This window comes from Elaeis guineensis, chromosome 1, assembly GCF_000442705.2.
Source record: "Elaeis guineensis isolate ETL-2024a chromosome 1, EG11, whole genome shotgun sequence".
NCBI lineage: Eukaryota > Viridiplantae > Streptophyta > Magnoliopsida > Arecales > Arecaceae > Elaeis > Elaeis guineensis.
Window position 1 is genome coordinate 162848356 of NC_025993.2, and position 6641 is coordinate 162854996.

Here is a 6641-nt window from a genome sequence, read left to right on the forward strand (position 1 = left end):
GAGATATCTGACGAGGTATCTACTTCTTCCCAGCAGTGGATATTAGATTCTGCATGCCCCTATCATGTGTGTTGCAGAAAGGAGCAGCTTAACTCCCTGAAGAACAGTGAGGGCACTGTATATCTGCCGGATGGATCGAGCTGTACGATCAGAGGCATTGGGACGGTCAGCTGGAGGATACATGACGGTGCAGTGAGGAGATTGGGGGAGGTCCGATACATACCCGATTTCAGGCGGAATCTTATCTCACTTAGCAGATTGGATTCGAGAGGCTACAGGACGGTAGCTGGTGGAGGAATCCTGAGGGTGCTATGCGGCGATAGGATTGTACTGGAGGGGAAGAACGGGAGCAGAGGACATTATTACCTGGCAGGAAGCCCAGTGCGAGGTGGAGCTTCGAGAGCCAGGCAGAGCCCAGAGCGAGGTGGAGCTCCAAGAGGCGGATCGGGCACGAGACAGGAGACTCGGGAGGACGAGAGGCGACGTCGCAAGGTGAGATTCCTATTGATGCAGGATGATGCCCCGAGCAGGTCTCAGGTCAGGAGGAGCACAGTATACGACGGAGATGGGATCGAGCAGCCTGGCTCGACTCCCATGTTTGCCCATCCATGATCAGCAGGCGATTGCCCCAGGGCATGGGGGCGAGGAGATCCAGAAGCTCTCGGAGTTTGGAGGAGGTCGAATATCGAATCGAGGTGGAGATTGTTAGGATTTGACGTCTCGAGATTCAGCCCACATTGAGCCCACAGCGAGGTTCGCGGCGAAAAACGGAGTCCAACGAGACCAAGATCACCTGAAACGGAGCTCGGATGGAGGAGATACGAGCTTTTGAAGTCGGCTCGAGAATCGAGGTGACGGAGGACCGCCGGCGGGCGGCAGCGGCGCGGCTGCAGGCGGCTGCGCGCGGGATGCGCGTCTCAGGCCCGCGGCCCAGGCGGGCGCGCAGCCCAGGCGCACGCAGGCCCGCGCGCGCGGGCCGGCCCAGGCCAGCGGCCTGCTGGCCCCCTTGCCCCGGTCCACCGTGGACCGGGTGGTCCATGGCGCGGCCTGTGGACCGCATGGGCGTTTCCCACGCATTTCTCGCGGTCCACGGTACTATTCCGTGGACCGGAGCGCGATCTAAGGGCCCAGGAGGCTCCCGGTCTTGATCGGACGGTTTGGAACATGATTTGGGTTGATTAAGGAGTCCTAATCACGATCTAAGTCGTGATTAAGGTCTATAAAAGCCCTTTGACGAAACAGAGAAGTAAGTTGGTTGGGTTTTCTTGCCGCCGTACGAACCAGAGGAGAGAGAGAGGCGTGAGGCTGCTGTGAGAGAAGGAGCAGGAGGCTCCTGGACAGCGGTCGCCAGGCTCTTCAGGAGTTCAGGGGGTCTCCAAAGAGAGAGAGCTTTTGTGAGGGGAACTTCAGGTGAGAGAGAATTGGGTGTACAAGGGTTGAGGGTGAGGTCTCCTCTTGTAAATTTTTTTTTCATAGTGAAGTTTGCATGCCCCGTGAAGGCGAGCCCTTTTGTGGCTGATCCACGTATTTTGATTGTTTTCTTTTTGTTTTGTTTCTTCTTTCTTCCTGCTGCATCGCATGGTACTGAAAGGATCTTGGAAGGTGGTGTCCTGACCAGACATCCACCAATAATTTATTATTATACCCATTACCAAAGACCTTTCTAGATCCAACAACGGATCGAAGACAACCAAGCAGTCATAATCTGAATTCCTCCAAAATAATCTGGTGCATTACGGTCACCAGAGCGACAGCCATGCTCAGAAGAATGCACTGGAGGAGAAGGATCATCAACTATATATATATATATATATATATATATAGGGGATGGCAGGGCCAACAGCCATAGGAGTACACCAAAGGACCACTATGCCATCTCCAAGTGTAAATCTGAGTAATAGGAGGTCTGGAAGGTGGATTTGTTGAAGACGGTGATCACTCTCCCATAGGATAGAAGAATTGTACAAGATTTCGATAGGATAGTAATATAGATCAAGAATGGTAATTAGACTCTCAACTGTGGATTGAGGTAAAGGAGACGGTGAGGAAGGAAGAGCATGGTAAGGTAGGTGCTCAGAAAAAGGTAACATCCATAGAGACCCGTGAACGTACATCAACCAATGGGATTTATTGTAGCACTGATATCTATTACGCTCTAGGCTAGCTATACCCAAAAATGAGCACATATCTTATCAAGTAGAAAGCTTAGTTTGCTGATGAGGCCAGGGGAAGAAGGACAAAACAGATGCAACCAAAAACTACTCAATAAGCACAAGAAAGAGCATGAGAAGATGCTCAAAAGGAGAGACGCCAAGTGTAGACCTAAGAAGGTCTTTGATTGATAAGATAAAATGCAATAAGAACATCTTCTACCTAGAACCATGTAGGAACGGATGCGGAGAGTAAAAGTGAGCAAGCAGTCTCTAGAATATGGTGATGCTTGCGCTGAGTAACACCATTTTATTGTTGTGCACATGGACAAGAAAGTTGAGATAGGTGCCTTGAGATAGTACAAAATTAAGCCCTATAATAAAAATTTACCACCATAATCTCGGCGAAGTATTTTTATGATCTTAGAGTGTGGCGGGCGAACTTCTTACGGATTCGTGAGACTTGTGATGTATAAGGTAGAGCCAAGTATAATGACTATACAATCATCAACAAAAATGACATGACATCCACTTCGACCTTCAGAAGAAATTGGTGAAGTCCAAACGGCAGATTGCATCAAGTCAAGAGGAGATGATCATGTAGTGTCACTAGGATTATAGGGAAGGGATCGGCGTTTGCTTGCCAACTTACAACCTATACAAGGTGCCAAGTAGGTGGACAAAATAAAACAAGAGCGCCAGAACTCACAAGATATATAATTAGCCTAGGTTCAGAAGGATGTCCTCACCTACACAGGCATGAGTCCAAATGACTAATGACAACAGGAAGAGGTGAAGTGGTAGTTGCAGCAGTGGAAGTGTAAATGATCCACGTAGTAGAGGCCACGTATGTCTACGGTCCGTCCCGATCACCTTCGATTACGATGATCCTACACCGAACAAGATGAGGAATCAAAGGCAGTAGTACCATGGCTATCAGCATGCATGTTGACTCAAAAATATTCATGGCATGTTCAGGAACATGCAGAACATGAGAAATCGAAAACTGATGAGAAGCATCATACTGGGGAGTAAAAGAGTGCCATGGTGTGTAACCGATAAGGGAGAACAATTTGCAGTAGATATCTGAAAAGGAGTATGAACTGGTGATGGGTGCGGCAAGATGGAAGCATCAGCAGCCATTTGGTGTGAGGCTCCAGAATCAAGAATCCAGCCAAATCTAGATGTGGTACGTTGAGGGTGAGCAAGTTGAAGAGGTAGGCATGGTAGCACAAATAACCATCTCAAGCTGATTAAGGCGATTTAAAATATCTGAAAAGTAACGGGAAACCATATCGGAGGACCGTAGAGGTGTAGCACAAGTGGAAAGATATATCTGGCAATATGTTCCAAAAGAATGCTTAAGAGTTCCAAGAAAGAATGAGTTATTATGGAGCAAGGGCTAAGAAATCTGAGACCATGACAAAAAAGCACTCGACCAAGCCAAGCAACATAACAATCCCCAACGGTGCTAAATTAGTGAGGTTATCTTTGCAAAGGTAACTGATAGATCTTGCCAGACGTACAGTTAGATGTAAAGAGACAAATCAACAAATAGCGGGTAGATGCAGTTGTAACAGCATGTCACTGAATATAGTTGTTTAGTGCACAACTAGATAATAACCAAATATACTAGTCATTAAATACCAGTTAGTCCGTTCAGTTCCATTTACAATGATGGTTTGTTTTGCCTTTGTTAAACCCCAGTGATATCTTTAAATATGGTTATTTAGTGTATGTTATGATATTTCATATTTGATAATTAATTATTTTTATGAAAAATCAGTCAATTTCTTGATAAAAATAAAAAATATACATCATTTTATTCTTTACATATTTCCAAAAAATTAAAAAATATTAAAAAGTATCGATAACATTTACATATTTCTACATTTAGATATAAAGTTTTACAACTCTCTAAAAATAAGTAAGTCATTATTATCTTTTATATATGTTACAATTAAGGAGTAATGATGGTATTTGTATAAAAGTCATAAAATTATAATTATTTTATATCATATATATTATATTAAATATTTTTTATGTGAATATAAATTTAGTTGGATTAGTGGCCCAAATCCACGAACAAGTCAATTTATGTCTTAAATCCTTATTTAGCTAACTGTGCATTGCATACGACCTAAGTATAGTATATTGTATTTCCATCTTGTATGATTATGATATTTTTTATTGTAAGATTCGCTAGTATTATTAAATATCATTGATGATTTGATTTATAATATCCATATTCAAACAGAAAAATATGAATGTAACTAATAATCAACTGATATCTACATCAATTTAGAATAAATATAAATATATTTATATTTACTTTATATATATATATATATATTTGGGTAAGATCGATCAAAATTGAGCTCAAATTCGGTTAGATCAAAACTACATAATGAGGATCCTATATCAAAAATTTAAATTATTGGATGTGATCTACTATCTCAAAATTATTTTTTTACAAAAAATCATATGTTTTGAAAACTCCTATGCTATACATTAAGTAATCAAAAAATATATTTAATTTAATTTATTTAGACTGTCTAATTTTTTATTACTTGATACAGAGGTTAAAAATTTTTAAATTATATATTTTTTTTGTTTGCAAGCAATTTTAAGATAATAGATCATATTCAACGACTTGAATTTATTATAGAATTTTAATTCAATCAAATTTAAGTTAGATTTTATTCTAATCTAACACATATTATATATATATATATATATATATATATATATATATATATATATATATATATATATATATATATATATATATAATATATATATATATATGCACGCGTGCAGGATCTTTCGTCGCATCAACGCAGAGGTTTCCAGAAGCCTATTTATTTTCTATTATTCTCCGACTCCAATCATCCGAAAGACGTACGGGCTTCGGCGGAGGCAGGAATATACGTAACTGGTCAAAGGCCAGCCATGCCTTCATGACAGAGAGTTCTCGAAGTCCAATCCAAACGATTATTGGAAAATCTACCAAAAAAACAATTATTAGAATTTTATTTCTACATTTAAAAGTTTAACCCCTCTGATTTGACTGCTGAGGGAGAATTACGTATAGCTGAGGGAGGATTACGTATGGCAATTCCATAAATTTTTTGTTTACCAATTTGCATGGTTGCATGGCCCTGCGAACCTGTTTCTTGTGGTCGCGTACGTATGAGACTTTATTTAAAATTTTTTGATAGAAATAAGAGGACTTGACTTGGATGTCTATTTTCAAGTAGGGATCATGGAGGAAGACGTATTTTTCCGAAAGTTAGCTGTTTGAATATAGCTTGAATTTTGATATGCTCGCTATCATATATAGCACATATTAAAGTCATTAAGTAGGTAATGAAACAATAAAATTTAATTTTATAATAATATTAAAAATTTTATATGAGAGTAAAAATATTTAGCAATATCTATTTTTAGATGTCCGATCAAGCAAAAACAGATCGGATCTAAGTTTGAACTCTTCATATACCTTTTTTGAGCACAGGAGAAAAAAAAGATGGATAAGTTAAATCAAAAAGACTACATGCATGTGATCTAAAACTGGAGAGAGTCCCCAGAAATAAAGTGCTTGCTTTATATCTACATGAATAAATCAATTTATTGATTTTTATAATTATTAAGATTTTATTACAAAAATAAAGTTGCCCTCCGGCCCATATTTCTAAAGATGAGAAAGTGATAAAATCATAATAAGATGGGGTTAGTTCTCTTAAAATAATTCAATTTTAATTATTTTAATAAAAAGTAAATTATAAAAATTCATTAAAATTAGGCATAAATTACTCTTGATTTGATATTTTATTTTTATCCTACATTTTAACCATAACTTAAACAACCATTGAATACAAAAAAAATATATGCAACCTTCCTTCTATTCAAAAGTAATTTTGATCTTTTACATGAGATAAATAATTTGATGGATATCTTTAGTTTAATTGGATGTAGGTATAAATTTTACAAATTTTTGAATATAAATATAATAAATATAAGTTTTTTTAAAAAAATTAATTAATATTATGATAAAATAGAATATGAAAAAAAAAAAATAATACTATTCTGTAGCTTTTTTTTTTTTTTTGATCGGGTAACAGTAAAATAATCCCTACTTGAGGATAACTCCTAACCTATCCTCGGAAACCAACCCAATCAAGCAAGGTAGAACAGGCAAATAACAGGACAGGAGACGGCGTCATGACGGAAAAACGGCGTCGTGGAAGCGAAAAAAGAGACAAGCAAACGGACGGCGTGGATCTGACGCCTAAACCAATAAATGTCGAGAAAATGACGCGTCGAGACCCTGGCTTGGGAAAAGGGTGTCGGCTTTTTTTCCTTTTTTCTTTTTTTTTTGACGACGAAGCTCGGTCCCCCCACGCGACCCCCCACGTTCGGTGGCGACCCACCCCCACCATACGGATACCCCCGTATAGGGACAGCGACAGCGCACGGAGAGGCATACGG